This window comes from Ananas comosus, linkage group 12 (assembly GCF_001540865.1).
Source record: "Ananas comosus cultivar F153 linkage group 12, ASM154086v1, whole genome shotgun sequence".
In the NCBI taxonomy this organism is placed as follows: domain Eukaryota; kingdom Viridiplantae; phylum Streptophyta; class Magnoliopsida; order Poales; family Bromeliaceae; genus Ananas; species Ananas comosus.
The window spans coordinates 5,871,570-5,880,879 of record NC_033632.1 but is presented as its reverse complement, the minus strand read 5'-3'; positions in this window follow the sequence as shown (position 1 = coordinate 5,880,879).

Below are 9,310 nucleotides of genomic sequence, written 5' to 3'. Positions count from 1 at the left end.
AATTATTAAGTATGTTCTTACTTTTTTTTTTATCTTTATCTCTACGCATTCTGTAATATGTTCAGCTACAAGAATATTAGCAATAGGTTGTTAGAATTAAGACTCAAAGGTGATTGATATCGCCAGCATGTTATGAGATTAATGGTTTGAAGGGTCCAAGCTATGCAGTTGATTAAAAAATATGGGAGATCTAGCAAACGTAAAAAAGAGTCTAAGAAACATAGGTCGTTAACTGGCAGATACTGTGATTTCAATGAATTTGGAGAAATAGCAATATGAGACGGGATATTAATTAATTTTTGTTAGCCTTGTATTTATTTACTTAAGAATTATGTATATTTATACTAATGATAATCTGAATGGAAAAATTTTTTAATAGACCGAATTTTCTATCCGAATTTTTAATTGTGAGATGAATATATAATATGTCGTATAATCATGTAACTTCCAAAATTGGGCGTATGTATTATGTATGCCGTTTTTTCATGTTTGAATTTAAAAATTAAAACTGTTTTATCCAAGATATATCTTGTACGATTTTTTGACCGAATGCGAATTAACTAACTATAGGTATTATTCGTTGGAATCCGCTAAAAAGAACTTTGATTAAAAGGACATAAAATGCGGGCGGACAAAACTGTATAGATGGTTTTTGTTTAATATTTTTAAAAAATATTAACCTTAGCTAGTTTCGTTTATATAGTGTTTCGTTTTGTTATGTTTTTTTTAAAAGAATTGTTGATATCAAAAGTATTGGATAGTGGACAGTGGATTGTTGTAAATCTTTTCATACAAGGGTCGTGTTACTCGCAAAAAACCAAAAACTTTGAACTTGTTTTTTTTGTTCTAAATTTTTTTTTTTGAATGTTGTCATCTTTTCCAGTGACTGGATGCATTATAAGCTAAAAATTAAACAACAAGAATATCTTTCTTTCAATCATCAAAATATATATGTTAAAAAAAAATGACAATGTTACAACAAAAGCTTATTTATTTGGATTTATTTTTTTTTATTTTTTTTTTTTATCAGTTATAGTGTGTGGATTGAAGTAAAATACCAGTTCCTGCTAGGCATATTGATAGTATGTCCTTGTTCATATGAAATTCTATCTAACAAAGCTGTAGCGAATGTAACTGAGTGTTGCTCAACGAATTAATTGCAAAGTTGTTTAGAAAGCTACTTCTGTTGTTATGCATCTCAATTCATCTCATACGCTTGAAGTTCTATTTTGTTACATTTTATGCTAGAATTCTGTTTCCTTTGTTTATATGTTATTAAGCGATGTACGAGGAAACCATTGTAACCAATAATTTAATATTAATTTTTCTCGATTGGAAATTCTGTGAGCATAGTAACTCTTTTTGAATTAAATCTTTTTGGTTGTATATTGGTGAGGATGCTTGCGTGGTAATATTTATTTATTGCATATTAATTTGTACAAAGGTTCTATATGAGGAATTAGACTAATGAGAAAGAAGAGCATTTTATTGGTTGGGAATATAGTGTAAAGCGTGTTGATTACAAATTTAACTGCAAAATCGACAAAAACAGTTTATAAGCAATGCTTTAACTTGCTTGAAAGACACTGTATATGGAGGCTGAATTAAATATCTTCTTCTATCTGGAGTAACCATCTATTTCCAACAATTTTCTTGGCTTTGGATCACTTTGGATAACCATCTGGATTATGAATGGCACTATGATCGTGAGTGATGGTTTCTTTTTATCGATATCTTTTCTTTCTGAGATTAGAGGAATTTTGTTTAAACTATTTTTTTGTACAGTGTATTATCATTTTATCTTTTATTATTATTGATCTGCTTTTTCAATTGTATTTTCGTCATAATGATAAATGACATTGATTGCATTCAAAGGTGATATGATAGACTCTTTAACTGTTTGCTTTGGAGGTCTGTTTTTCGGCCCAACTATTCTGGAAGTTATGATCTGTAATAATTTGTACTAATAACATTAAGGTTTTGGCTTATTGTAGCTATTACATGGACCCTCTGAAAGTAGTGCAATGCTTTTATGAACTCTTATTGAGTACACGCGTGTTCATAGGGTCGTTTTTTTGATTAATTAGATATTAGATATACATAATACTTAGTTGGAAATTACATTGATTTCAACTAAGTTTATTTGTTTAGTCTTTCTAAGTTGTTTCAAACTAATGCAGTCGTAAATTTATTATTTGTTTGAGGTAATGCAAGAATTCTTGGTTTTCTAAGCAACCAAAATGGGATGCAGGAGAGTGATTGGCACAATTAATCATTAGAAAAATCGATATTGCGATGTCTTGCCAGCGAATTAGGGGAGGACCAAATAGAGAATGCTGTAAGTTTCTCTCTCATCCAAAAGTGATAGGGTTCCTCCATGTAGTTCACCGTCGTTCTTTCTTGACAGGGAAAGGGCTCGACAAGGAGGAAGTATGTGAAGCTTTCGCCGATCTGTGCCTGTAAGATTTTTCAAATACCTCCAAACGGCATAATTGTAGAGATATCCAATAAAATTATATAGCATCAGAATAATCGGATACTTATGTATCCTACAAAATTTAGATTTCTCGCTTAAACCTTTATATCTCTAGTGCAAGTACTTTCAGATTGTCTATTTGAAATACTTTTCTAACACAAACGAATTGCACTCATGAATTGGCTAGTCTCAATTGAGATACATATTTTTCTAATATGCATCTGAGGGCCTGTATATGAAAATTAGCTTTGTACGGGTTATATATTGTTTCTAATAAATGTTCGCACAAATGGTATACTGCGAAACCGTTATTTTAAATTGCGACTTCTCATGTTTTTGGAATTTAGTCACAGTTTATTTTTCATGTTTATATTTGTTTCTTTTATTCTTAAGGATTTCCCATCATCAATGCTTCAAGTTGTGAGGTACTACTTGAGTACCACAGTAATTTTTGTTTTTTTTGATTGGTGTTTAATACTAGAGCTAATTGCAATGTTATCAGAAAGTAATAAAGTATTCAGAATTATTGGAATAGCACTGCTATCAGAAAATGTTATGACGTTGGTTATCTCGCTGGTTAATCGTATCCATTGGTTGCTTTTATTGTACATTTCTTGTTTCATTTGTTTCAAGACGGGAGCTTATGAATGCTCGGTTGGCTTGCATCATAATTAAAACAGCGGTAATTTTTGTATTGTGGAAGCTAAGTATGGAGATGTTGAATTTATTCTTGGTTATATTCTTGTTAATATGTTTAATTCATTGCATATCTGGAGATGGCAATAGAACGGAACATAATATCGTCTGCCATAAGATAGATCATATGCATCATTTATAGCTTGACGTCCGCTGAATATCTGTTCAAAGCTGAGTTACTTGTTTGGTACAAGTTCTTACAAATGTGTATAGTGAAGCTTGGAATTATCAAGCTGAAGAGAAATTCTTCTAGATTCTGTTGTTTTTCTTCAATTTTAATTTTTTTAGAAATTGATTTCATAATATGTCGTCTATGGTTAAGCATACTCTTTAGTATTGTCTCTATGGATGTCACTCACAGCTTCATTGCTATGGATGCTCACCAACATTGTTTCTGCCAGTAGAATTGTATTATAATCATAAATTGCAACAGCGTTGGAGGATGTTTCTCTGCTTCTTTCCTTATTTTACTGGCTAATTAATTTTAAATTTTAATTAGGCACAGACAAACCTTCTTACTGCATGCACTCAGAGACAGGGGCAAGCACACGTCAATCGGCAGATGTTTGTCAATGGTGCTTCAAATGTCCGCAAAAACTCTTTTCAAGGTTTCGCTCGGTACATGCACTTGATTGTGCAGGGGTTCTTCCTCTTCAGGGTTGTGTGTTGGGTCTTGATACAAGGGTGACTTTATTTTCTTTCGTTTAGTTTTATATGCTTAATTAATGGTAGGTGATTCTGCTCTGGAGAATGTTTGCTCAGTTAGAGCTTTCGAGAAGCCGGGAGTTTGCATAGGTCTAGTTGCTCTGCTTTTGTTGGCAACAAGTCAACTACTGTTTAGCGGCATTTGGAATATAGAACAAGCGGCCTTTGTTGTGGTGGAAGTTTGGTTTAGGAACCTCTATTGTTGCACATTTTGATGAAAAGTTGTTAGTTGCATCACTGTAACAACACTTTATTAGACGAGTACTAACTGCGGCTGGAGCCAAACAATGTTCTTTTGTAGCGAGCCTTAGTTTCTATGGAGGAGGCGTTTCAAATCGATGCTTTACTTGTTGAGGAATGAAAGGCTTGATATTTCAGATGTCTACGGCTATGGCCGAGACTTTTTCTTAGCCTAAGAGTTGGTTTCTGTATTTCTGCTTTTACAGTATGTAGAATGCTGTTTAGCAAGCCAAGCAATATAGGCACTAGTTGTATGTGATTATCTTTTTGATATTGAGTTTTTTGTACTCTGTTCTATGTTTGCAGAGTATCATCATTAGCTCCTTAATCTGTGTGTGTATTTTGCTTAACAGATATTGTTGTTCTCAGGACCTGAAAGCAAAAAAGCGAAGAAATATAAAAGCAAATAATCTAGACTGGATCCAAATAAGTTAACATGTGCTGAAGGAGAATCGTATCGTGAGAAAAGAGAAGTTAAACATGTCCAAGCTATGCGAAGAAGCGGGGAGAAGTGCAAAAGCAGATGCGGGCCTCAGTTGCTGCAGTGTTGCTAAAGACAAGTAGGAATTGTAAGCCGAAAATGTGAAGGTCTCTTAATTCGTCCACTTTTGTGCCATTTGGTATTTGAATTTAACAAGAGTTGGGCCTTCATTAACATAAACATTTAGAATCAGATACCCTGATGCTTAATAGGTTTAATTTTTACTACAATCTTGTTTCAGTAGTTATTTTGTTGCTGGAGAATTCTTTTAAAGAGTTCTTAAACTTAAGCATGTCATTATCACAATGTTGTAGGCATTTGTATCAATAGTTATAATTTTCTGATTTGTAAATACAGTATATTGAACGAATTAGAGAGGCGTGAGTTAATTAAACTCAAAATTTAAGGTATACAATCTATTTGCAAAGGCTGTGCTATTAGTCGGACAATGTCTTTACCTGTTCTATTTATTTGTTTTCTTTTAATCCCTTTCATTGATGAATTTGATTTGGGTTCCTTTCCTCTGAGAACTCCCTCTTGTCATTATTAGAGAGGAAGTATTTTGACGGCTTTATCGACAGCCCTGATGTCAGATGAAGGAGATACTCGATGATGTGAGAGCTCTACTAAGTTGGAGAGTGAAAGAGAGGACAGCTTTCCTTTTTACATCCTCGAGAATAAGCTAACGAAGAGTTATGCATTCCTACCGCAGGGATATGGTTTAGTAATTTAGCTGCAAATGATCATCTTAGTGTAGCTTTTAAGTCTTTTAGCTTCTGTTAAATAGTTAGTTTAGTTCTTAGTAGTTTAGGAAATTAGTTTAGCCATTTAGTTGATATTACTGCAGAATTAGATTTATTCTCTGAAACCATTTTTCATGTTTTATTGTGCGCATTATTCGAGGATGTAAAGCAATTTATGGGGAACTCCCAGTGATAAGCAATTTGATCCTGTCTTTTTCTGCGTGTACGGTCAATTGTACTGTAGCAGATTTCCAGTTTTTTTCATTGCTTATTTCTTTCAGCCAAAGTTATTTGTATGGCTTGTAAATAACGAGGTTGGCTTCACCGTTTCATCTTCTGTTCCGTTTTTCAAGTAGCTAGTTAAAAGAATTATATTTACGACATTTACCTTTCTGTCTTATTTACACATGTATTAATAGATAAAATATCTGCCCACAGACATGTAAGAACATAATGATGGCACGTAAGTAACCCTTAGTGAAAAAGGCAAAATCAATAAGCCATACACTATCAAGGGGCACTTGCATTAGGATTGTTTTGGTTGGGCTAGCGGTAGAGCTAACCTATGTAATTCCATGGCTTCATGTGGATTTAGATGGGTATATGTAACTTAGATGGAAACTATTACTTATAAACTTTATCTTTTTATTGGGTAGGGTTTTTTCTTGATAAACTATTATAGTTGTGGGAGGAGGTTTGGCTTAAAATGTAATTATAGAAACAGGATATTCTCCCTTCTTGTGGGGCTTTTGTGATGCATCTGTTAGTCTATTTGAATCGTGAATGAGTTCTGTAATCCACTTGTCAATATTCTCTTATTATGAAATAATCTCAAACTGCCACTTTTTTTTTTCTGAATCTATAGGTGTTTAATTGACTTGTTTGTATGCTAATGTTTAGTTGCATTACTTCATTTGCTTCGGTGCGTTCTTGGCGTTTTTTATTAGTGAGCATGTCGAAAAATTCAATGGAGTAGGGTGAGATTTATCATCTGTAGATGACTATGATATGAAGTTATCTAGTAGTGTAGAAAACTTTCATTTTTTTGTACTGAAATCTTCTTATGAGTTACATGAATTTGTAAGATGCTTTTAACTTTGAAACTGTAGACATTTCAAATAAAAATATATTGTCAATCATCCATTGGATTTCTAATGCTTAAACTATTAGGAGGGGCCATAATTTTAGGAACTTTCGTGTTCGATAAGGTCCTCTCTTCTTTGAAATATAAAAGTGAAACGAAAAGAGGGACTAATAGATGCTAGAATCTAATTTCGTGAGCTCTGCTTGAGTTCTGTTTGGTTTGGGATTAAACGCAAATAGAGTTCACATTTGTAGAATTCAGAAGCTGTAGTTGGACAAGCAAGTTATTCCGTTCTATCCTTGTGGATATTAGATGATGTAGCTGCAATGATATTCCTAGAGCTGAGGACACTATTAGATATTTTCTACCTATCCCCATAATTAAATGTTATGATTGCGCGATAGTTCCTATGAAAGACGTATAGTTATTTTCATGGATAATTATTCTTTAGGGTTATATCACTTTTGCAGAATTTTACCCTCCTAACAGAATTATCTTGCCTGAAACGAGCAAGTGTTAATTAGTAAAGCTAGTACTTAAGCTACAGTCACAACTGTATGTTTGTTTGGGAGCGTGGCCAATTATTCCGTCTGTTCTTTGTTGTTTTAGTTGGCATGCAGCATTCGTCTAACAAAGCATAAATGTATCTTAATGTTGCAGCTAGTTTGCATAAAAGCTAGGCTTTGGTAAATAATGCAGCAATTAGGAAAAGTTATTCAGTACTCATATCTTTGGTCGCTCTGCAGATCATTTGCTACGAGGACAAAGCGGCGGAGAGGCCTCTGGATATAATTGGTTATACAGTTTTTCTTTGTGTTGAATTTTTACTCCCGTGAACATATGACAAGTTTGTTTCTCATTGTGACTGGTTCTTGTTCCGTGTTCATATCCAGCACCTTTTACGTCATTTGGAAGCAAAATGCTTCAATTATAAGATTTTAGGTGTTACGCATCTCCTATATCTGTGGATACGTTAATTTCCGCTGGAGCCGTAGAAAGATTGAAAGGATTTCCATACTGCTATCTATTTTTTTTTTCAATTTACCTTCGGATATTTTTTTTATTTAGCCAACCCCAGTCAATTCTTGTTTTTTATATTGATGAATTTTTTTTTGTTGTCAGGAATTGCTTGGTCAACTCATCGAGTAACTGATTTTAAAAATTATGATGGCAATGCATATGTGAATTTTCCTTTTATCTCGAGGTGAATGTGTACTAGATTGAAATAACTCGTTCAGAATGGCGGGCTTAAGGGCCATGCTGGGTTATGTTGATAAAAAGAGGTACTAGTATCAAAACGACATGTTGCCAGGAGGTTTTGCCATTCAATCTTGTCATTCTAGAGGCTTTCTCTCCTGCGTTCGTTTTCTTAACTTTGATTATTAGAGAAAGCCAGCCCGGAAAATTACGCGCTTGCATAAAACAGTGTTTCGGTATAGAGAAAGCTAGGAAACATTGCCCTAGCTAGTAATTTTTCTGACGTTTAATTGCAGTTTCAATTGTCTCTCGAGTTTAATTTGTAATAATTTATGTTCTGGTCATGCCGAAGCAGTAGGATTAAGTGCCGTGACCGGAAAGTCTGGTGAAATTGCTGGCACGGTACGTTGTCGGTCAATAAATATTCTTGTTGTGCGGCAAAAATATATGAAATTGTTATTTTCTTTCGGAGCAACAAACTTTCCTACTGCTTTATTATATTTTTTATTATTTTTTGAAACTTTATGACGAAATTATTATAATTTAAAGAAGGTTAGAGGTTTTCGGGCTGTTTCATTGGTAAAAATTGGACACGATTAACGTTTCATAGTAGCATAACGGCTCCCGTACGCCATGTGGACTGCTAAAATCTGCTGCATAGTTTCGATTCTCTAATTTCGATTTCTCACAATTTCTATTTTAATACTGAAGTTTGATCTGTATTACAATTTAAAATTTTCTTCTACAGTTTGAGCTAGTATTTATTTTCATTTTTTCAGCGTTCCAAACTTACGTACAAGTTGCTGCAGTGCAATGGTGGGCACTTTTTCTATAGCGATGGAAAAGGATCATTGTTACTGTAGAAAATACTTCTGCTGGCATAATTCAAAACTTTTAGTGGGGATTGAACTAAGCTCAAAAATGCAGAATTTCCTATCTTCGAGTAAGTAATCTGACATTTTGCTTCGCGATTTGATTTCCTCTCTGGTTGAACAGACATGGGATGGCAACACATATACACAGCAAAGGGCCGCCGAGCGTTTGACGCAAGTAGGTTGATAGTTGTTGCATCTCGTTTTAAATGGGCAGTAAATATACCCATGATTTTCTATGTCGGAGCCTTGGTTGAAAAACGGCACGAGGACAAAGTCACTGAAACTTAGAATTCCGAAACAGTAAAGCGCCACCAACGATTCGGGAGGCCGGTCCGCCTCAGCCCCATTATGTCGTCAATGCCGGAGGTCGCCGGCAGCGGATTCATGGCAACCCTAAGTCGTCCGTTGCGTTTGGTAATGGAGCGCGAATCTGGTTGACGTAGGTGTGTCTGCTACTGAGTATCTTCTTTGACGGAGAGGAGGGAGTGCGAAGAGAGGCTAGAGCCTTCATGTTGGAGTTTGTGTGTGAGTTGTTGTGAGATGCGGCTGTCGATGGCGAGTCGGCAGGTGAGATCGAGATACTCCCTGGTCGATGTCACTCTCGATGCGTTGAATTTAATCTACGACGGAGGTGTCACTTATCGGTTTTGAAAAGATGCGAATAAGTTGATATAATAGCTCTAATTCCCAATTATTCTCATTTTATAGTTTTCTGGTGGGTAGTGTTGTATTTGTATGAGAAAACATTGGGACGAGTTGCTATAGAACAAGTAGCTATTTTGTGACAAATATGCTTGCAAGCTTAAGGCAGAT